The sequence below is a fragment of the Pleurodeles waltl genome, chromosome 9 (assembly GCF_031143425.1).
Source record: "Pleurodeles waltl isolate 20211129_DDA chromosome 9, aPleWal1.hap1.20221129, whole genome shotgun sequence".
NCBI classification, from domain to species: domain Eukaryota; kingdom Metazoa; phylum Chordata; class Amphibia; order Caudata; family Salamandridae; genus Pleurodeles; species Pleurodeles waltl.
In genome coordinates this window covers 761,497,682-761,522,813 of record NC_090448.1, presented here as the reverse complement: position 1 = coordinate 761,522,813, position 25,132 = coordinate 761,497,682, and the positions used below count along the sequence as shown (strand labels likewise).

General features: G+C 44.8%; 1 protein-coding gene across 2 annotated transcripts in view; it reads left to right on the top strand.

Moving 5' to 3' along the window:
- The first annotated feature begins 306 nt into the window (after positions 1-306).
- KLC2 (kinesin light chain 2) overlaps positions 307-25,132 on the top strand; it is a 310,347-nt gene continuing 285,521 nt past the window's right edge. The window contains exon 1 of one of the 2 annotated variants that reach the window (XM_069207926.1): positions 307-435. The gene's annotated coding sequence lies outside the window, so the exon portion shown is untranslated. Of the gene's footprint in view, positions 442-25,132 lie in introns of both variants that reach the window. The other variant, XM_069207927.1, reaches the window with a different exon arrangement.

Genomic DNA, 25,132 nt, shown 5'->3' with positions numbered 1-25,132 from the left:
AGCTGTGCTCCTCGATATATCCTGGCGGCAGAGTACTAGTCTGCCTTATGCAGCGCCGAGATGGGCAGTCGCTACTCCCAATGTGATTAACTCACCCCAACCAGAACTCCCGCTTTGTCAAACGTTTTCCAAAACTAGGAGACACCGGAGGGCCACTGGAAAGAGGATGAGTCAAACAAAGACATGTGCAGACTCCACAGCCAATCCCCACTTCGCAGTTATGTATGGTGCTCTAGGATATGCTGGGTACCGCCATTGCTCCAATCCTAGGCGCCCTTCCGTAGTAGAAGTGCCGCCCACTCACAGACACCTCCCAGAATATGTCGTGAGAAGGAATTGATCGGTATGTGACCCGGAAGTGCTAGGACTACCGACAAATGACATCGGTTAAAGGATCTTCTGCGGACAACCGATACAAGGCTTGATTCGCGAACGGTATGTGTAAGTACTGGACAGGTGATGATAGTAATGCATGTGGAAGAGCAGTTACATAGTACCGTAGACGATGGGTTACTTAGAAGAAAAAACGAAGAGAAAATGCTTTTAAGAAAGCTTTTGTAGGGGGGAGCTTTGGTATTTAAGCGAAAAGATATTGAGTACAAGGAGATGGTTGTCATTAGTAACGGAGCACAGGATTCATCATTTGGTGCAGAGAAAGGGTTTCAAGTGGAGACTAGGGTATTGCCATAATGGTGCATATAGGTAGTACTATTAATTCTAATGAGAATACCAAGGATGATGATTACTCGGTATAGGGAAGCAGTTCTGATATTATATAGCTCATGGGGGCTATATCAGAACTACTGCTAATACGGCGCAAGCATTACTACAATAAAGCGCAGGGAATGCTAGAGGGGAGCACTGGTGTAAAGCAGTGGCACGGATGGATCAGTATTACTATTCATAAGGATCATGGGGAATAGTATTAAAGGAACGGTACACCATGGAAAGTATTACTTTAGGAAAGGCCTTACTTAGGGAATAATGTTATTTTCATAATGAACACTACAATAGTACAGATGGGAGGCAGTATTACTATATACAAGGATTTTCTCAGTGAAGGCTTTGTAACCTTAGCAGAAGGGTTGTAGCGAATGATGTTGCTGAAGAGGGGATTGAGAATACTGTAATGGATGGTGACAGAAGGAGAGAGTATATGGGTATAGTGAAAGGGTATGCGGAGGAAGATACAAATTGCTACAGTTATAGGGTTCGGATAGTAAAATTACTGTAGCAGATTGGCTTCTGAAACTATTCTAATAGCAGTTGGGTGAACGAGGAAAGTATTTTAATGATAGATGAGGAGTACTCGAGAAGGTAGTACACTAGAAAGTATAAAATAATCACTACCATGGAAGGGGGTGCAATTGGGGGTTATTTTTAATAAGGAGGGGCAGGTTTGTTAATATTATTATTCCTATAGAGAAGTATTTGGGAGAAGACCGGTATTGAGGGAGAGAAATTAGTACTGTAAAGAAGGTCGTACTTGTGAAACACAGTGTTACCATAGGGATATAGGGCTGCAAAGGTAATATTGTTGTAAAGTTGGGATAACAAGGGGATGGGCGTTCCGTACTATTATGATAAAAATGCAATGGTAGGGGGATTTTTTTTTTTTTAAATGTTCACTTTAGGTACTGAGGTGGGGCAATGACGTTACAACGGAGGAGAGTACATTTGAATAGGAGGAGTATTTATTGAGGAGTGAATATTATTATAGTGGTTGCTTATTGAGGCGAGAGAGTTATTCATGTAGAGAAGGAATAAAGAAGGGAAGGATTCCAATCTGGGAATGAGTCATCTTAGTAAGTTTATTATTACTATTGGATTGCTGAAATCAAAAGGGAGATTATTTTTCTGCTATATTTACAAGGTGGATACTAGAGATTCATTTACTATAAATGAGCAGAGGGAATATTACTTTAATACAGAGGTTCTGAGGGGAGACACAATTGATGACGTTAAAGGGCGATTGATGCCTAAGAAGAATTGTTTTCCATTTTAATTCTCTTATGGAATTTGGTATTATGCTACATGAACAACCTCTAAACAGAGTTGCGACAAACTTGGCATGATTGTAGATCTTTATTCAAGATAGTGTTCTTTTCGTGGTTTGGTGGAAATCTGTTCAGAAGTTTTTGTATAATGACATTAGAAACAAGTTTAGGTTGTGGTAATAGTGTTGGAAACAAGTTTAGCGCTGCCTTGAAAGGATTAATTGTAGAGATAGTTTGTCAGTAAAATTCAAGAATTAGCCCGGATTTCCATATTTTGTCAATTACATTTGATATTTTTTTTTTGTGTGAAATGTGATTGGCTGATGAAAGCCTTTATTTTATTTATTTTCATTTCCTCCATCTTAGAATTAGCAAATTCAGACAAATTTGTGATTTTTCCACTGCGAGAAAACAGTTCAGAGAGAAACTGAGATGTACTACCCAGCTGTTAGCACCAGAGGGAGATCTAGATCAACAGGGGCACGGAAATATTTCAAGGACAAATGTTAATGACATGCTAAATTCACAAATTCCTAGACGTTTATTAACAAAAATCTGCCCTTTTAAGGACATGGACATTATTTTGCCAAATCCACAAATTCCTTCTGTTAGCCCTGTTAGCTCTTGGCGTGGTTTCCACTGTTTTTTTGCTTCTGACCTCCTGTTATTGATACTGTGCTGCATTTAGTTTTTGCTGGTCTTAGGACTCTGGACACTTTACCACTGCTAACCAGTGCTACAGTACAAATGTTCCCAGTGTAAATTGTAATGATGATTGGATTCTCAATGATTGGCATATTTGAGTTACTAGTAAGCCCCTTATAAAGTGCACTGTGTGCCCAGGGCCTGTAAATCAAATGCTACTTGTGGGTCTACAGCACCAGTTATGCCACCCACACGAGTAGCCCTGTAAACCTGTCTCAGACCTGCCACTACAGTGTCTGTCTGTGCAGTTTTAAACTGCCATTTCGACCTGGCAAGTGCACCCACTTGCCGGGCCCGCTCAAACCTTCCCTTTTACTACATGTAAGTCACTCCTTAGGTAGGCCCAAGGCAACCCAATAGGCAGGTTGCAGTATATTTAAAAGGTAGAACATGTACTGGTGTGTTTTACGTGTCCTGATGGTGAAATACTGCTAAATTTGTTTATCACTATCCCTATGCCTGTCTGTCCCATAGGGTAATATGAGGATTGCACTGAAATATCTTTTAAGTGTAATTTCCTTTTGGGAGCAGATTCAGATTTGGAGTTTGGGGTCTCTGAAATCATGATTTTAAAATACAAATTTTGTTGAAGTTGATTTTTGAACTGTAAGTTTGAAAATTACACTTTTAGAAAGTGGGCATTTTCTTGCTAAACCATTCTGTGCTTCTGATTGTCTGTGGAATACACGTCTGGGTCAGGATGACAGTTGGGCTGTGTATAGCTTCACCCTAGATTGTCACACAAAGGGAGCTGAAGTGTGTGCCCTGCATATTCTGGTGGCGTATCACCAGGTTGATGGGCCTTCCTGAGCTAGAGTAGTGGGAGGAGCTGACTCTTGCACCTCAATAGGGATGTTGCCTGTCCTCACACAAAGAAGGGTCCAACTCCACCGAATGTGTCTTGGGCCAGGGCAGGGAAAGGCATGGTCTTGTGCGATACAAAGGCTTGTCTTTGAAGTTTGCATACTACAAAGACAGCAATGGGTATAAGTACTGGACCTCTGCCCCACATAGTTACAATCCTTCTGGACTGAGAACATTCTGCCAGGAAGAAGAACTAGATGTTGTAGGAGGGACTGCCACACTCTCCATTGCTTTGTTGTGCTGGCCTGCTGCTTCTGTCCTGGGAGTGAAAGAACTGGACTTTGGTTTCTACATCCTGCTTCCAAAGGTTCTCTAACTGCTTGGAATGAGCTTGCCTCCTGTTAAGAAGTCTCAGGGACATCAAAGAATTCACCTGGCAGTGCTTGGTCTCTCTTGCTTAGAGTCCTGACTTGCCAGGTGGTGCCAAATCCAGTTCCTGGGCCCTTCGGAGTGACTTCTGGTGCAACTAAGAAGAAACTAAGCACACCAACTCCAAAGCGACTTTGGAACTGACAGCGCTGTCTGACTCCGCATTGGTGCCTGCACCGGAGCCGTGATCCTAGCTGAGTGCAACAACCGCGACCTGCAACACAGACCCGTCTTAGTGCCTCCGAATTTCCATCACAGTGTGAGTGCCATGTCCCTGACGTCTGGGACACTTGGCTCCAACTTTGCTGCTGCACCTGTGACCCTGTGGTGTGATTGGAACACCACAAAATCAATGCCTCGCATCTTGACCTGCTGGAGGAGTCATCGACACGCCCCCCCACCTCCGGTTGAAAGGAACCGAGGCAACACAACCAAAACTGCATCATCCATTGCCTGCAACCGTAAGGAACCAACACCTCACCTCCCCAGTAACAGTAAGGAACAGACGCTGCACTGTCTCCAGTGATGCCTCACCTCCCCGACTCCATGCAGCGTCTTTGTTTCTTCATCATTTTCCAAAGTACTGCACCCGGGGTCCGTGCGACTCCGTGACCGACCTGCACTTCCTCATGAGTGGCGCCGAACTCTTGGGGAATAACTCCATCAAAATGCCATGATAGCCCCAGTTGGAGCTATTGTGTTTCTAAGCGCTGTACTAAGATTTCATCTGTGAAAATTTGTATCTTTACTTGTGTATGTTGAATTTTTATCATTTTGGTCTTGCTTTACTCAGACAAATATTGGCTATTTTTCTAAACTGGTGTTGAGTTCGTTTGTGGTGTTTTCACTGTGTTATTGTGTGTGTACACATGCTTTACACATTGCCTCTGAGATAAGCCAAAGTGCTCGTGCCAAGGCTCGTTCCTTGCCACCTGCCCCCTACCAAGGGAGCAGGTGGCAGGGGTTATCTTAGCTGCATGACTCCCTTACCCTGACTAGAGTGAGGGTGCCTACTTGGACAGGGTGCAAACCACTGCCAACTAGAGACCCCATTTCTAACAGTGAGCAGGGGTTATCTTAGCTGGATGACTCCCTTACCCTGACTAGAGTGAGGTGCCTACTTGGACAGGGTGCAAACCACTGCCAACTAGAGACCCCATTTCTAACATCTAGCAGTTAGGAAATTAAAAAAAAACAAGAGCTTAAGGAAACTTTTTTTTTTTTTTTTTTTTTAAAGGGTAACTCAGCCAAGGCTGTTATCCCTGTTACCAGTTACTCACTACGGCAATCTGCACTCTACTCACGCTGAGACCTCTTCTCAAGCCTGCTGGTCACCCACTGTGAGTGCGCTCACAGCTGCGTTGTGCTAGGCACTCAGGGTGCTCTAGATTTTAGTTATTAGTGTTTAGTTGTTGCCGTTATTTTTAAGGTGCTCAGGTGCATAAGGTATCTTTATTTTACTCTTTGGTTTCCTGTTATCTCAGTAGCTAAAGGCTGCCGCCCCTCCCTTCCTACCTGTTCCGCCCGCCTCGCCTCCCGCACAGCCCCACTCACCTGAGGACTACTCATGGGGGCCACTGCTTGGCCACGCAGCAGGCACTCAGTGGTCATGCCGCTGGCCCCCCAGAGGCGTATCAAAGACAAGCCGGTCTGTGCCTGGACAGCACCCAGTGCCAGGACCCCAGGTCCTACCACAATCCTTCGCTAAACCTCCAAGAACCTCTTGGCTCTGGAGCCCACCTGGACGGACCACATCATCGTCCACTTCACTCTCACAGGCAGAGATCAACATACTCTCACCACAGACAACAAATCCAACCGCTGCAGCTGGGGTAAAATCACCAAAACACAGTGGACCTCATTCCTTAGTACCTCACAACCCGAAACCCCCCCACCCTTGACTTAAAAATTGGTTCAGAGGGATGGGGGTCCCGAGGCCTAAGGAAGGTCAGGGAGGAAGGGAGGCCCTCCCTCACCCTTTCCCACACACAATGTATAAATAGGCCCCAGGGGATGGGCTCCCCGGGTCCCATAGAGGATCAGGGGGGCATGTGTTGTGTCCCCTCCTCGTAATTAATTAAATATGGCACTGGGATGGGGTCCTCAATGTCTTAAAGGCTCGTAGACACCCCTCCTCCAATAAAGTTTTTTTTACGGTGTTCCAGGTGGGTACTGGGACACCAAAGTGAAATAAAAATGGGAGTCAGGAACCACTCACAAGCTGCTCATTTACTCTGCCAGCACAGAGCACCCATAATGCCCTGCAGGGGCTTTTTTGTTTATTATTTTTAATTCTTGGTGGTGGGGCACCCCCATACATTTGTTTTAATATTGTTGGGGACCTGCAAGAAGTGAAGCACTCCCCAGCAACATTATAAAAACAGTAAGTCTCCAGGCTTATTAAGACCATGACATCATGAGAGTTTACAATATTTTAATATTTTTTGGGATCACTCCAAGCTGGAGCTCTCTGCTCTTCATCTGGAATGAAATACCCTCTTGCGGTTATTTTTGTGGTAGGGATGCGAGTTATAGTTACCTTAGGAGACAAGTTATAGTTACTTGGGATAAATATAACTGATGAAGTTCAGTGTTTTTGTATGTTTTAAAATAGCATTTTTTTATTTACCTTTTCACCTAACTATAACACCTATTTAACGTTTGATTTTTGAGTGACTAACACAGAGGGCCTTGTAAGGAAATTCCTCCTTGGCATGGTTACCCCCTGACTTTTTGCCTTTGCTGATGCTAAGTTATGATTTGAAAGTGTGCTGAGGCCTACTAACCAGGCCCCAGCACCAGTGTTCTTTCCCTAACCTGTACCTTTGTTTCCACAATTGGCACACCCTGGCATCCAGGTAAGTCCCTAATAGTTGGTACCCCTGGTACCAAGGGCCCTGATGCCAGGGAAGGTCTCTAAGGGCTGCAGCATGTCTTATGCCACCCTGGGGACCCCTCACTCAGCACAGACACACTGCTTGCCAGATTGTGTGTGCTGGTGGGGATAAAATGACTAAGTCGACATGGCACTCCCCTCTTGGTGCCATGCCAACCTCACACTGCCTATAGGTATAGATAAGTCACCCCTCTAGCAGGCCTTACAGCCCTAAGGCAGGGTGCACTATCCCATAGGTGAGGGCATAAGTGCATGAGCACTATGCCCCTATAGTGTCTAAGCAAAATCTTAGGCATTGTAAGTGCAGGGTAGCCATAAGAGTATATGGTCTGGGAGTCTGTCATGCACAAACTCCACAGCACCATAATGGCTACACTGAAAACTGTGAAGTTTGGTATCAAACTTCTCAGCACATAAATGCACCCTGATGCCAGTGTACATTTTATTGTAACATACACCCCAGAAGGCACCTTAGAGGTGCCCCCTGAAACCTTAACCGACTACCAGTGTGGGCTGACTAGTTTTAGCAGCCTGCCACACACCAGACATGTTGCTGGCCACATGGGGAGAGTGCCTTTGTCACTCTATGGCTAGTAACAAAGCCTGTACTGGGTGGAGGTGCTTCTCACCTCCCCCTGCAGGAACTGTAACACCTGGCGGTGAGCCTCAAAGGCTCACCCCCTTTGTTACAGCACCCCAGGGCACTCCAGCTAGTGGAGTTGCCCGCCCCCTCCGGCCACGGCCCCACTTTTGGCGGCAAGGCCGGAGGAGATAATGAGAAAAACAGGCCAGTCAGGACAGCCCCTAAGGTGGCCTGAGCTGAGGTGACTCTGACTTTTAGAAATCCTCCATCTTGCAGATGGAGGATTCCCCCAATAGGGATAGGGATGTGCCCCCCTCCCCTCAGGGAGGAGGCACAAAGAGGGTGTAGCCACCCTCGGGTCTAGTAGCCATTGGCTACTAACCCCCCAGACCTAAACACACCCATAAATTGAGTATTTAGGGGCTCACAGAACACAGCAAGATAGATTCCTGCAACCTAAGACGAAGAAGGAATGCTGAGCTGAAAACCTGCAGAGAAGACGGAGACACCAACTACTTTGGCCCCAGCTCTACCGGCCTGTCTCCCCACTTCTAAAGACACTGCTCCAGCGACGTGTTCCACAGGGTCCAGCGACCTCTGAAGCCTCAGAGGACTACCCTGCATCTAGAAGGACCAAGAACTCCCGAGGACAGTGGCTCTGTTCCCCAAAGACTGCAACTTTGCAACAAAGAAGCAACTTTGAAACAACACACGTTTCTCGCCAGAAGCGTGAGACTTTGCACTCTGCACCCGACGCTCCTAGCTCGACTTGTGGAGAACAAACACCACAGGGAGGACTCCCCGGCGACTACGAGACCGTGAGTAGCCAGAGTTGACCCCCTGATCCCCCACAGCGACTCCTGCAGAGGGAATCCCGAGACTCCCCCTGACCGCGACTGCCTGCTTCAAAGACCCGACGCCTGGTAAAGACACTGCACCCGCAGCCCCCAGGACCTGAAGGATCCGACCTCCAGTGCAGGAGCGACACCCAGGTGGCCCTATCCCTTGCCCAGGTGGTCGCTACCCTGAGGAGCCCCCCCCCCTTGCCTGCATCGCTGAAGAGACCCTTTGGTCTCCCATTGAAACCTATTGCGAACCCGAAGCCTGTTTGCACACTGCACCCGGCCGCCCCCGTGCCGCTGAGGGTGTACTTTTTGTGCTGACTTGTGCCCCCCCCGGTGCCCTACAAAACCCCCCTGGTCTGCCCTCCGAAGACGCGGGTACTTACCTGCTGGCAGACTGGAACCGGGTCACCCCCTTCTCCATTGAAGCCTATGGGTTTTGGGCACCACTTTGACCTCTGCACCTGACCGGCCCTGAGCTGCTGGTGTGGTAACTTTGGGGTTGCTCTGAGCCCCCAACAGTGGGCTACCTTGGACCCAACTTTGAACCCTGTAGGTGGTTTACTTACCTGCAAATATAACAAACACTTACCTCCCCCAGGAACTGCTGAAAATTGCACTGTCTAGTTTTAAAATAGCTATATGTCATTTGTGTGAAAACTGTATATGCTATTTTGCTAATTCAAAGTTCCTAAGTGAAATACCTTTAATTTAAAGTATTGTTTGTAAATCTTGAACCTGTGGTTCTTAAAATAAACTAAGAAAAGATATTTTTCTATACAAAAACCTATTGGCCTGGAATTGTCTCTGAGTGTGTGTTCCTCATTTATTGCCTGTGTATGTACAACAAATGCTTAACACTACCCTCTGATAAGCCTACTGCTCGACCACACTACCACAAAATAGAGCATTAGAATTACCTCTTTTTGCCACTATCTTACCTCTAAGGGGAACCCTTGGACTCTGTGCATACTATTCCTTACTTTGAAATAGTGCATACAGAGCCAACTTCCTACAGGCCTCATTACGAGTTTGGGGAGGGGATTACTCCGTCACAGACGTGATGGATATCCTGACCGCCGTATTACAAGTTCCATTTTATTCTGTGGAACTTGTTAAACGGTGGTTAGGATATCTATCATGTTTGTGACAGAGTAATCCTCTCTGCCAAACTCGTAATGAGGCCCAATATATTTATAAAACAGAATGGTGGTCATTTTTTAGCAGTTTCTCAATTCATTATTTATTTGGATTCGTAAGTGCATAAAACAGATATAATACATGTAATAAATACAGGGAGTGCAGAATTATTAGGCAAGTTGTATTTTTGAGGATTAATTTTATTATTGAACAACAACCATGTTCTCAATGAACCCAAAAAACTCATTAATATCAAAGCTGAATATTTTTGGAAGTAGTTTTTAGTTTGTTTTTAGTTTTAGCTATGTTAGGGGGATATCTGTGTGTGCAGGTGACTATTACTGTGCATAATTATTAGGCAACTTAACAAAAAAAAAATATAAACCCATTTCAATTATTTATTATTACCAGTGAAACCAATATAACATCTCAACATTCACAAATATACATTTCTGACATTCAAAAACAAAACAAAAACAAATCAGTGACCAATATAGCCACCTTTCTTTGCAAGGACACTCGAAAGCCTGCCATCCATGGATTCTGTCAGTGTTTTGATCTGTTCACCATCAACATTGCGTGCAGCAGCAACCACAGCCTCCCAGACACTGTTCAGAGAGGTGTACTGTTTTCCCTCTTTGTAAATCTCACATTTGATGATGGACCACAGGTTCTCAATGGGGTTCAGATCAGGTGAACAAGGAGGCCATGTCATTAGATTTCCTTCTTTTATACCCTTTCTTGCCAGCCACGCTGTGGAGTACTTGGACGCGTGTGATGGAGCATTGTCCTGCATGAAAATCATGTTTTTCTTGAAGGATGCAGACTTCTTCCTGTACCACTGCTTGAAGAAGGTGTCTTCCAGGAACTGGCAGTAGGACTGGGAGTTGAGCTTGACTCCATCCTCAACCCGAAAAGGCCCCACAAGCTCATCTTTGATGATACCAGCCCAAACCAGTACTCCACCTCCACCTTGCTGGCGTCTGAGTCGGACTGGAGCTCTCTGCCCATTACCAATCCAGCCACGGGCCCATCCAACTGGCCCATCAAGACTCACTCTCATTTCATCAGTCCATAAAACCTTAGAAAAATCAGTCTTGAGATATTTATTGGCCCAGTCTTGACGTTTCAGCTTGTGTGTCTTGTTCAGTGGTGGTCGTCTTTCAGCCTTTCTTACCTTGGCCATGTCTCTGAGTATTGCACACCTTGTGCTTTTGGGCACTCTAGTGATGTTGCAGCTCTGAAATATGGCCAAACTAGTGGCAAGTGGCATCGTGGCAGCTGCACGCTTGACTTTTCTCAGTTCATGGGCAGTTATTTTGCGCCTTGGTTTTTCCACACGCTTCTTGCGACCCTGTTGACTATTTTGAATGAAACGCTTGATTGTTCGATGATCACGCTTCAGAAGCTTTGCAATTTTAAGAGTGCTGCATCCCTCTGCAAGATATCTCACTATTTTTGACTTTTCTGAGCCTGTCAAGTCCTTCTTTTGACCCATTTTGCCAAAGGAAAGGAAGTTGCCTAATAATTATGCACACCTGATATAGGGTGTTGATGTCATTAGACCACACCCCTTCTCATTACAGAGATGCACATCACCTAATATGCTTAATTGGTAGTAGGCTTTCGAGCCTATACAGCTTGGAGTAAGACAACATGCATAAAGAGGATGATGTGGTCAAAATACTCATTTGCCTAATAATTCTGCACTCCCTGTAGATCTGAAACCAGTGTTTAAAATATAACTGCAATGTCATAAAAGTAGCACTTTAAAACACACCAATAAAATGACCAAGCAATAAGATAAAAATTAAAAGTCAAATTGAAGCCTTATTGCACGCATTTAGATATAAAGCTGCGACTATTTCAGTCCTTTCTGTATTCAGCTCTATTAGAAATCTATACTTAGGGACAGCTTTACAGAGCTTAGGTTCGATAAATAAAGGTTTCAAATATTTCACTCAAGTTTTTAAAGGTAGGGCAGGACAGCTTTGCTAAAGTCTGGTAAAATCTCCTAGAGCTGATAAGAGAAAGGGAGAAAACATGGTGCCTCTTCTCCTTAAATACCCCTCCCCCCAATCTGCTATCTGTGAATGTGACTGGAGAGTCTCAGTACTTGACATCACAGCTTAGATGGCTGGTTAGAATTTGAGAGAGGTATACTAGGCTATGTGCACCCTGGCCACACCAGTCCAATCACACCCGCACAGACACCCTGTCGCTCTAACCACCCACATTTCCTTTTCACTACCATCCTCTTATGAGACGCAAGACACAACAGGGATAAGGGGAAGGGATGGGGAGGGAATGATTATTGTTAAATTGGGATTTAATTGTTAACCTGTTTGAAGATTATATACTTGGATATCAACTACAGTCCTGCACTGTTGTACTACCATAATGATTGCTGACTGGTCAAGAAGACCACTGTTCGATGCTTAAGTACGAGTCTATTTTGTTCATTGTTTATCCGAACCCTGTGAAGGGGCCCCTTGACACATCTACTTTCCGGTCATGCACAAAATTGGTGCAAATATACGAAGAGGCAATAAAATAGGTTTACAAAAAAGTTAGGGCAGAACAGCATAATGTGTACAAGAACAGCGGGTGTCAGGAAAGATCAATGACACCTTGATAGAAAATTCACCCCATCCTTAGTATGTCAATTTCGTTGGACTGTCATTCCTAAAATCAGAAGTTTGCTGCATAAAATAGAGTTGGGCACATATTCTACATATGGTGAGATTAGTAAGTTCTACTCGCGAGTACAAGTTTTGAAGAGTCTTTTTGTTCTTTATATACGATAAATGAGCATTAAAAGATAAGCCTTTTACTTTTGTCTGAAGCAGCCCTCTAATAACTGTAGTTGGTTTCATATTTAAAACGTCCTCACATTTTAAGACTCTGTATTTAGAATAAAATGCAATCAATCTGGTTCTGAATCTTTGTTTTTTCAAATAACTCATTTTACTTAGTTCTTTAAAGCAATATCTAAGAAGTGACTGAATTTCTTTTTTGGAGAAAGTTGAAATGAATTTAATTGTGGCCACTTCTACTAGAGTAGCTATAGAGTACTGTCCAAGTTCAAGAATAAGTGCTCCAACTCCAACCATTCTTGTCAGGTTTAAGACCTTACAAGGTGATTAGCTTTTATGTTTTTAAACTCTGCACGTGGACTTAAGAACAGCGCTGATAGGTCATTTGTAGTGATAAGAACATTTGTGTGATACATCCCCATAAATGGTACACACTTTTTGTGTAACTCTGAATTTTAACTGAAACAACTATTTTAATGCGATCAAAACCAATCAATACACTAGGGGATGCTGATTTCCACACATTATTTTTTGTGTGCTGTATAGTTTTGTCAGTAAAACTGTATGTCTGAATAGTCATCTCGATTGAAAGTGTGTTCTACCACACAATGCATACGCCATTCGATACAACTCCATTCCACTCCACTCTACAACACCCTACTCTACGCTCCTCCACTCTGTGGCACTTGACTCTACTATATGCCATTCCACTCTGCAACTCTTTACGCAACTCCACTTTACGCCACTGTATGCCACTCAGCCCACTCTACGACGCTCCATGACACTCTACTGTACAGCATTGTACACTACTCCACTCTACAACACTCTGTGCCCACTCTGACACTCCACTCTACTCTACTCCACTTCACTCTATGCTACCTCTGTGCTACTGCACTTTACTGTATACTGGTCTGCTCTACTACACGCTCCAATATCTACTACACTCTATGCCACTTTACTCTGACACTACTCCATTCTGTGCCATGCCACTCTACAACACTACACCCTACTTTACTCCATTCTATGCCAGTCTGTGCCACTCCACTCTACAACACTATTCTACGTCACTCCACTCTACACCTTTTCCCTCTGATATGCTGCACCACTTCCCTCTGTGCCACTCCACTGTATGTCACACCACTCTACACTACCAGTCTCTAAGCCACTCAACTCTGTGATACTCTACTGTTGTCTATGCCCCTCGACTTTACAACACTGCTGTCTTAACCTTTCCTTCTATGTCGCGCCACTCTGACTCCTCTCTACACCATGCCACTTCATGTTTGACACTCTACTCCATACTGTGACACTAATTTCTACGATATTCGGCTCAATTCCACTCCGCTCTGTCATTCTACCCTACTCCACCCCACAACACTATACACTACCCCACTATGCTCTACTCCACTCTGCCACTCTATGCCTCTTGTAAAGAAATGCCTCCTTGGCATGGTTACCCCCTGACTTTTTGCCTTTGCTGATGCTAAGTTTTGATTTGAAAGTGTGCTGAGGCCTGCTAACCAGGCCCCTGCACCAGTGTTCTTTCCCTAATCTGTACTTTTGTTTTCACAATTGGCACACCCTGGCATTCAGGTAAGTCCCTTGTAACTGGTACCCCTGGTACCAAGGGCCCTGATGCCAGGGAAGGTCTCTAAGGGATGCAGCATGTCTTATGCCACCCTGGGGACCCCTCACTCAGCACAGACACACTGCTTGCCAGCTTGTGTGTGCTGGTGAGGACAAAACGAGTAAGTCGACATGGCACTCCCCTCAGAGTGCCATGCCAACCTCACACTGCCTATGCAGTATAGATAAGTCACCCCTCTAGCAGGCCTTACAGCCCTAAGGCAGGGTGCACTATACCATAGTTGAGGGCACAAGTGCATGAGCACTGTGCCCCTACAGTGTCTCAGCAAAACCTTAGACATTGTAAGTGCAGGGTAGCCATAAGAGTATATGGTCTGGGAGTCTGTCAAACCCGAACTCCACAGCACCATAATGGCTACACTGAAAACTGGGAAGTTTGGTATCAAACTTCTCAGCACAATAAATGCACACTGATTTCAGTGTACATTTTATTGTAACATACACCCCAGAGGGCACCTTAAAGGTGCCCCCTGAAACCTTAACCAACTACCCGTGTAGGCTGACTGGTTTTAGCAGCCTGCCACACTCGAGACATGTTGCTGGCCATATGGGGAGAGTGCCTTTGTCACTCTGTGGCTAGTAACATAGCCTGTACTGGGTGGAGGTGCTTCACACCTCCCCCCTACAGGAACTGTAACACCTGGCGGTGAGCCTCAAAGGCTCACCCCCTTTGTTACAGCACCACAGGGCACTCCAGCTAGTGGAGTTGCCCGCCCCCTCCGGCCACGGCCCCACTTTTGGCGGCAAGGCCGGAGGAAATAATGAGAATAACAAGGAGGAGTCACTGGCCAGTCAGGACAGCCCCTAAGGTGTCCTGAGCTGAGGTGACTCTAACTTGCAGATGGAGGATTCCCCCAATAGGGATAGGAATGTGACCCCCTCCCCTTGGGAGGAGGCACAAAGAGGGTGTACCCACCCTCAGGGCTAGTAGCCATTGGCTACTAACCCCCCAGACCTAAACACGCCCTTAAATTGAGTATTTAAGGGCTCCCCAGAACCTAGGAACTCAGATTCCTGCAACCTAAGAAGAAGAGGACTGCTGAGCTGAAAAACCCTGCAGAGAAGACGGAGACACCACCTGCTTTGGCCCCAGCTCTACCGGCCTGTCTCCCCTCTTCTAAAGACACTGCTCCAGCTACGCTTTCCCCAGGACCAGCGACCTCTGAATCATCAGAGGACTGCCCTGCTCTAGAAGGACCAAGAAACTCCCGAGTTCAGCCGCTCTGTTCACCCAAGACTGCAAATTTGTTTCAAAGAAGCAACTTCAAGACAACTGCGTTTCCCACCGGAAGCGTGAGACTTACTACTCTGCACCCGACGCCCCCGGCTCGACTTGTGGAGAAACAACACTTCAGGGAGGACTCCCCGGCGACTACGAGACTGTGAGTAGCCAGAGTTGCCCCCACTGGGCCCCCACAGCGACGCCTGCAGAGGGAATCCCGAGGCTCCCCCTGACCGCGACTGCCTGACTCCCAGATCCCGACGCCTGGAAAAGACTCTGCACCCGCAGCCCCCAGGACCTGAAAGATCGGAACTCCAGTGCAGGAGTGACCCCCAGGAGGCCCTCTCCCTTGCCCAGGTAGTGGCTACCCGAGGAGCCCACCCCTTGCCTGCCTGAATCGCTGAAGAGACCCCTTGGTCTCCCATTGATTTACATTGGAAACCCGACGTGTGTTTTCACACTGCACCTGGCCGCCCCGTGCTGCTGAGGGTGTACTTCCTGTGCTAACTTGTGTCCCCCCCGGTGCCCTACAAAACCCCCCTGGTCTGCCCTCCAAAGACGCAGGTACGTACCTGCTGGCAGACTGGAACCGGGGCACCCCCTTCTCCATTGAAGCCTATGCGTTTTGGGCACCACTTTGAACTCTGCACCTGACCGGCCCTGAGCTGCTGGTGTGGTAACTTTGGGGTTGCTCTGAACCACCAACGGTGGGCTACCTTGGACCCAAACGTGAACCCCGTAGGTGGTTTACTTACCTGCAAGAACTAACAAACTCTTACTCCCCCTAGGAACTGTGAAAATTGCACTGTCTAGTTTTAAAATAGCTATATGGGATTTATTTGAAAAGTATATATGCTATTGTGATTATTCAAAGTTCCTAAAGTACCTACCTGCAATACCTTCCATTTAAAGTATCACATGTAAAATTTGAACCTGTGGTTCCTAAAATAAACTAAGAAAATATATTTTTCTATACAAAAGCCTATTGGCCTGGAATTGTCTCTGAGTGTGTGTTCCTCATTTATTGCCTGTGTGTGTACAACAAATGCTTAACACTACTCCTTTGATAAGCCTACTGCTCGACCACACTACCACAAAATAGAGCATTAGTATTATCTCTTTTTGCCACTATCTTACCTCTAAGGGGAACCCTTGGACTCTGTGCATACTATTCCTTACTTCCTACACCTCTCCCCTCTACGCCACTCCCCTCTACACCACTTCCCTCCACGCCACTCCATGTCACTCTACTCGACTCAGTGGAACTCCACTTTATGACCCAACACTCAACAACACTCTACACCACTTCCCTCTATGACACTGTTCACCACTTCCCTATATGCCACTCTCTGCCACTCCACTCTACAACACTTTACACCACTCTACAACACACTACCACTCCACAGCTCCATACTCCACTTCGATCTATAACCCTCTTCTGCATGATACAACACTCTAGTCCACTTTACTTAACTCTACGCCTCTCCAATCTGACACACACTACACCAATCCACTTTAAACTACACACAACTTTATTCCGTCCGTTCTACACCACTTCCCTCTGTGCCACTCAACATCACTCGACTCAACTGTACACCATGCTACTCCACTCTGACCCAACACTCTACACCACTTCCCTCTGACACTCTACACTACTTACTTCTATGCCACTCCAATCTACACCACTCCACTTTACTACACTACAATCTGCAACACTCTGCTCCACTCCACAACACAACACTGTACTCCCCTTTTCTCCTGTTACTCTACTGTACCCCAGTCCGCTCTAGTGCACTCCACCTCACTCTAGAACACTCTATAATACTGGACTCTGTCACTCAATTTAAATCCACGCCACTTTACTCCACTCTATTCCACACAATGACATTCTACAACACTCTAGTCCACTCTACGACACTAGTCGACACAACTCTACATCACTGTGTGCCACTCCACTCTATGACACTCCACTCTTCTGTATTTCACTTTACGCAACTCTGCTACAACACTCAACTCTATTACACTCTACTTTACAATACTTCACTGAACAACGTTCCACTTCACTGAACAACGTTCCACTTTCCTTGTTTTCTAATGCACTCTACCAAACTCCATGGCACTCTACTTCACTCAGCAACACTCTACTATACTATAGGTCACTTCACTCTACAACACTTTACGGTGGCACTCTTCGCCTCTCCAATCTGACAATCTGCACCACTCCACTGTGTGACATTTTGCTCTATGCCATTCTTCTGCACTCAACTCTACTCTGAAACACTGCACTCCACTCTCACCACTCTATGCCACTCCATTCTACTCCACTCCATTCTACTCCCCTCAGTGCCACTCCTCTTTATAACACTATGCTCTACACCACTTTCCTCTATGCCACGTCACTCTACTCCACTCCACACCTTGGCACTCAACTCCAGTCTGACACTCTACTCCATGCTACAACTCTCAGCTCTACGATACTCCACTCTGCGACATTCCACTTCTATCTAGGCCACTCCACTCTGTGACAGTATGCACAGCTCCATGACACACTACACTACTCTGCTACTCTATGCCTCTCCACACTCTGAAACTCTACACCACTCCACTCTACAATACTGTATTCCAGGATATGCTACTCTATGTCCCTCCACTCTACGACACTCCAATCTGTGTCCCTTCTTTCTACTCCATTCCGCTCCACTCAACTCTACTCTAAGACATGCCACTCTGACACACCACTTTACGCCGCTCTACTCTGACACTGTACGCCATTCCAGTTTCCAACACTACACATAACTCAACTCCAGTCAATACCACTTGACTCTACAACACTGCACTCAACACCACTTCCCTTTACACATCTTCGCTCTATGCCACTCCACTTTACTCAACCCCACGCTTCTCCACTCTGTGACATGACACTCAACTCTCCAGTACTCCACTCTCTGAAACTCTACTTCACTCTGGTCCACTTCACTCTCCAACACTCCACTCTGCGGCACTCTACTCCACCCCACTCTAACACTCTACAACACTATACACCACTCTACTCTATGGCACTCTGTTTCACCTTACAACACTATATACCACCTCAGAACACTCTACTTCACTTTATGCCATTCTATGCCCCTCCACTCTACGACACTTCAATCTACGCCATTCTACTCCACTAAACTGTACTCTGACACTTCAATCTGTGCCACTTCATGCCACTCTGCCACGCCCACTGTACTACACTCTACGCCACTCCTCTCTGTGACAGTCTGCTGCACTCTACTTCACAACACTACATGAACTTTACTCCACTCAATGCCACACCACTCTACAACGCTCTACACCACTACACTGTATGCCTCCCCACTGTATGCCACTCCACTCCAGGACCCTCTTCAACCCTCTAGGACACTCCTCTCTCCTACACAAAACTTTACAAGACTCTAGTGTGCTCTGTGACTCTCTTGTTCCGCTCTACGACACTCCACACTACTCTACTTCTCTCTTCACCACTTCACTCTACTACAATCTACTTCTCTCCAATCCTCTGTATGCCACGCCATGCATCTTTACTCTTCATTGCACCACTCCATCGTATTCCAATCTACACTACTCTAAGGCACTTCACTCTATGCTACTACACGCTGTGCTACTCCACTCTAGGCCACTCAATTTACTACACTGAGCACATCTTTACGGCACTCTAGTCCATTCTACAGCACTCTATTCTACTCTACTTCACTCTGCGCCGCTCCAGTCTAAGCCGCTCCAGTCTATGCCTCTCCCGTCAACGCTTCTCCAGTCTACCACACTCCACTCCACTCCAGTCTTGGATACTCTACTTCACAACACTCCACCCCACTCCACTGCAGGGATGTGGAATTCCTATCGCCCGACGCCCGGGACATCTTGTTTGGGGTCAAGGGCAACCAGTTTTTATGTTTACTTTGTCCTTGGGACAAGTAGGCCCAACCCTCTGCAGCACAAACCCTTTGGCTGCTTGTTTACAGAGAGTGGAACTCTCTTTAGTTGAGGTAATGTGTTTCCAAAAGATAATGCTGTTCGAACTTGTATTTATGGTTCATTATTTGAAAGCCTTCATTATTAGGGTGAGTGCTGTAAATAAATGTTTTAAGGTCACACTTCACTACTGACGTTGGTTCCAGCACAAAAAAAAAATGTGTATACACATGTCTGAAAAGTTTAGGCTATGAGGCTAAGTATAATGCTCCCAGAATGTTCTCTGATTAGATGCAAATGAAGTGTCATTTAGTAAAATGTGTTGATGCATGCTAGTATTTCCCAAAAATATTTCTAATGGAAAAATCAGTGTAACCATTTTCAACACGAATATGGGAAGCATGAAAATAAACAAACACTGACAAAGCCAACTGATCAGACATATTTTTATAAGTCTTTTAGTTTCATCAATGCATGTCTTATTTTGACATGGCTTTTGTAACATTTTGCATTGTACATTGTTGTGGGAGCTACCAGGCCCTCAACATTGTAACAAACACTGGCAAAAAACCCCCAAAATGTTTTTGAATTCTAAAAGCACACGTTGCCACCAGTGGCATAACAAAGGCCCGCAGCCGCCCTCCAGGGGGCCCCTTCAGCACAGCACCTGCCCTGAGTGAGTCTGGAGGGGGGGCTCCTCCATGTTCTTTGCAAAGGGGCACCCTCCAGTTTCGTTACGTCACTGATTGCCACTTTAGTTCCTGACACTGAACAAAACTACTTTGTGTGCCAATATGCTCCTTGTGGAAGAGCAGAATGCGATCACTCACAGTAAAGCCAGCCGAAAGAGAAAGAAATAGAAGTTTAATACAAACAAAATGTCTTTGTTAACACCAGACCTAATTAGGGACCAAGACCCACATGTAGGTAGCTTTTTGCATGTCGCAAACAGCGACTTTCGCTGTTTGCGACGTGCAAAAAGCACATTGCGATGCAAAAACCCAGTTTTGTGATTTGGTAACCTGGTTACCGAATCGCAAAACGGGTTGTCGCAATTAGGAAGGGGTGTTCCCTTCCTAATTGTGACTAGCAGTGCAATGTAGGATTGTTTTGTGACCGCAAACGCGGGCGCAAACCATTCGCAGTTTGCACCCATTTCAAATGGGTGCTAACTCTTTCGCAAAAGGGAAAGGGTCCCCATGGGACCCCTTCCCCATTGTGAATGTCACTGTAAACATTTTTTCAGAGCAGGCAGTGGTCCTTAGGACAACTGCCTGTTCTGAAAAAATTAAACGAAAACATTTCATTTTTCGTTTTTGTAATGCATCTCGTTTTCCTTTAAGGAAAACGGGCTGCATTTAAAAAAAAAAAAAAGAAACTGCTTTATTTAAAAGCAGTCACAGACATGGTGGTCTGCTGTCTCCAGCAGGCCACCATCCCTGTGAGGGCCGCTATTCGCAAGGGGGTTGCAAATTGCGACCCACCTCATGATTATTCATTAGGTGGGCATTTGCGAAGCCCTTGCGAATCACAGATGGTGTCAGGAACACCATCCTACATTCGGATTTGCGACTCGCAAATTGCGAGTCGTAAATCTGAACCTACCTACATGTGGCCCCAAATTCTTAAAGAAAGTCACAAAAGTGCACCCATGGTATATGTCGTACCCCTATAAAATATTTGGGAACTGTATTTTAGCATGGGTAAATACGCATGTGTAGATTTGCTCATGTGAAAATCTATTGAGCATTTGCAAGTTCATTTTCCCTCCAGCCACTTTCTTCCCAACCCTGGAAGAAGTTCTAATTCTGCCATTGTCAGGAGTAAATGTCCAACCTTTCTTATTATGGGAAAATATTAGAGAGAAGCTGGTGAAAATCTTTAAAACATGCAGGTTAGTAGGTTTGCAGACTCAAAGGCATTCCAGCCCTGGAACTATTGCTTACTGCTTCCTCCAGCCCCAGTATGCAGATCTGCAGAAAGGTGGCAAAATAAGGAAATTGCTACAGTAGGGATTGAAACTGCAAGTATTCAAGCCCTACTATGGTAGTAGCCCTGGCATAATCAGAGAGGCTGTTATCAGAGCTCTTCATAATGAGATTGCTGCCATAATTTGTCGTCACACTACATGGCACCAAAGGGACAAGTAGATCTTTTTACAGGACAAGTAGATTTGAGAAGCAACCTGTCCCCTGGACAAGTAGATATTTTAATAAATTCCACACCCCTGGCCACTGTATGTCACTCCATGACACTCCACTCTAGGCCTCTCCACGATTCTCTTCTCCACTCTGCTTAATGCCACTTTGCTCTGCATCACTAACGTTTAGCCATGCTGAACAGCAGCCACACTAAAGAACAACATGGCTAAAACACATTGGCAAAGAGAGAAGCTCCTGCATAGGCAAGACCTATTGGTTTAGCTGATGCTTGTTATGGAGGTTTCTTCAGCCAGTAGGCCAGTTGCTCCCAGCTTCTCCCTATACCCCTCACACATCTTCATTGTGGGAGACACATCCACCCACGTAGTATCTTTTGAAGCATCATAGGCATGCTGTAATTTTCATCACATGTATTGGAGGTGGTATGGTGACTTGCCCACGCCACGAGTATTCCCACGAGTATTTCCAGGGTTGGATGGTGTCAAGCCTGGGAACAGGCCCCGTGCTTCATTCTGCAAGGTCACCAAAGTGGTAACATTCCCCTGAAGCTGCCTGGTTTGCTGTGTTTAAACTCTGTGTTGTTAGAAGGCATCACAGACTGAAAAAAGACAGCCAAAAATAAACCCCTATGCTGAAGTATGGTAGTAGCGAAGGGCTAGATGTAGCATGGGACAATTGATGTATGCGAAGAAGGCATGGGGTTGATGGTGCCTGGGGTGAGATGGTGCCGGACAGTGACATTTGCTATTCAGGCCATCTCACCTAATGTACATATCTACCCCTCAACCCCAATCCCAGTGGTAATCCTCAATGGTTGTTTTGCTGGGGTTTGTAGTCATAATGTCCCGCTGCGACATAGAGATGGACATACTTACAAGTCTGTAATTTGTTTTATATAATTCTAAGGAAATCATTTTGTTGCATACATGCTGACAAATCTTTTTAAACAGTTCATAGAAAAACATCCATTCCTCTGATTTATAGGAACATTGTCTACATACACCAAGGCAGGATGATAGATCCTCCTTGGGCCTTTTGCCTTGCTGCAGGTCACCAACTCCTGGTCCTGCATGGTGCTTAATCACCCCTGTTTACATGATCCAAAAAATGCTGCATTATCCCTAGTTTATGAATGCAATAACCTTTTGAAATAAAAGAAAAATAGAAATGTATTGTATGGAAGAAAAATTAACACTTGAAATATCTCAATATAACGTTTAAAGTCTGCATGCAAGACAGTAATACTCCATTTATTTTTCAGTAACTTAATCGCTCAACAGCTCTGAAATTGAACTCCTCTTTAATTCCCCTCGAACAGTGTTTCCCAAACTGTCGCATATTTGGTGGGTCGTGAAAGTCCAATAAAAATAAATAAAGATGCCTTTAATTTCTGTATTTATCTTGTTACATTGCTGTGCTTCAGTGACGGAGGTTAAATATTAGGCTATGTCTTCTGACAAATTGCTGCTTATGTTTTTTAACATGGAGATTGGTGTTTACAAATAATTCCCACCTTGGAGTCAGAGAAAGTAAAGTAATGTGAATTTTGTGGCAGTCTTGCTGGGATATAGGGAGTATGAAAGGAAAGGCTTCCAGAATGTCCTTCTTTGTAACATACAACATCAATTTTAATATCTTTAAATGAACTATATATATTCAGCAGTTTCGGAAAGCAAATATGAAGCACTTTGTTCTGTAGTGTGATAGAAGCAAATATTTTAGTAGGGTCAACACAAATCAAGAAACTTTACTTTGTGATGCCCAAATGATAAATATACACTGAAACATGATTTCTTTTTCACATTATGATTTGTGTGCAAAATTGTTTTATTACTAACATTCTGGATCTGTTAAAATTTAGTGGTAATTTCTGTGGAAAATGTGCTGTCTGTAAATGGCAGTGCAGTACCACCTGATGCTTTTATCACATAAAAAAACTTCACCTGCCTCACATCCATTAAATCTGGGTTGGTCACAAAACGCTTGCTTCACGTCCATTAAATCTAGGTGGGTCACAAAAGTTTGTCATGCTGAAAAGTGGGTCATGGTTCTAAAAAGCTTGGATTGATCCTTATATTCAGCATTCAGTCCTGCAAAATGTCCAGAGTTTGTTCTCTGCAGGATCCTACACATAACATGAAAGATATTATATTTTGACACTTATAACCTATTGCACATCAAAACCTCAAATTAATTTCCAACATAGAGTGCTTGATTTGAGCTGATGGTTGTTGGTGGAACCTGCCGGCAGTCATTTTTAGGTTGCAGCCTACAGAAAAGACATCTTGGGGAGTTTCAGAAAGTTGACCTGGGAGTGCATTCTGCCCGTTGCTTGCCATTGGCTTTGTGGTTTGTAACTTACGTTTTCTGGGTTTCTATTTTCTGGCTTTTGTTTCCCCAGCTTGAGTTAGTACTTGCACATGCCAAATCCATGTTTACAGTATACTTCCACAAACTCGTTTTCTGTAATAAACAGGCCAGAAAATCTTATCTCATCACATTTGATGGACTTCAAAGTGAGAGTCTTTACAGGAAAAAGGAATGCAGTGTACTTTGTCCATGGAGCCTGCTTGTACCTTTAAAAAAAAAATGTATTTTAGATATAGCCATCTCAAACTATATCTCGTTTTTCAGTTGCACAAAACATTTGCGTTGTATTTGTGGGTCATGAAGTTCACTGTTGGCATTGCCAGGGTGGGTGAAATTGTGAACGTTTCTAAAATCATGTTTGAAAGCTATTAGGCAATTTATGGCCCATTCACTGTCAAACACAGGATAACATCTTTTCACAGGAAAGAGTAAGCCAAATTGTAACACAATTTAACAATGCTTGGTTTTCACTTTGATGTTTAAAGCATATGCTTTATTTATGACATCTGTGGCAGCTGGTTTTGTAGAGTTGGATACATTTAAAGGCAATTTTTATGAAAGCCTTTGTGTTTATGTTTAGCTGCACAATAATTATGTATTCCATCTGCAACTGTACCTATATTTTACTACTAAACAAGCAGTCTCAAGTGCAACTACCTTGCAGGCAGTAGGGCCATGATTTGAATGGTGCTACAAGTGCAGTGGCACAGGGGCCAAAAGCTCTAGGACACCCACTGAACACCAATTATTGCTATCCTGTACTACTAAGCAAGCAGTCACAAGTGCAGTTACCTTGCAGGCACTAGGGTCATGTTTTGAATGGTGCAGCAGGTGCAGAGCCCAAAAGCTCTAGAAAACACTGAATATGGCATATTGCTATATTTTACTAGTAAACAAGCAGTCACAGTGAAGTTATCTTGCAGGCACGAGGACCATGATTTGAATAGTGCAGCAGGTGTAGTGGCACAGGGGGCAGAAGTTCTGGGAAACCCACTGAACACCGATCATAGCTATATTTTACTACTACCCCCACCTCTGAACCAGCTGTGGCTGATATCTTTCCACTCTCTAGTGCATGTCTGCCATTGCAGTGCTCCCTGTGGCGCAGTGCGAGTACTGCCTCTGCCTTCCACACCCTTCTTTTCTCCCCTCATGTGCTTTCTTCCTCGCAGGCTTCCTTTTCTCCTTACCTAGGACAGTGGCACACCTTAAAAGCGTACAATTCACCTTTTTTCACAATACGGGCATCTTTTATAAAAATCACTTACAAGTTCTATTAAGTATTTCAGCTCCTTATAAAAGCACTAGTTATATTGCACAAAGACGTGTTTTTTATGGCACTGGGGAGATTACATGATTTGGCCAGGATCATAGGATGTTGAGCCGACGCCAAGACTCAAACCTGATTCCCCAAGTCTGTAACTCTTTCTGTTACTTCACATCTTTGTTATAGTCATCTGCAACATGTACAAAAACATTGACAAAGGCAATAGATTTTGCAAAGGCAAAACCTATAGGCTTTGCTAATTATTGTTCTTTGTTATTACATATAATAACTATCTTGA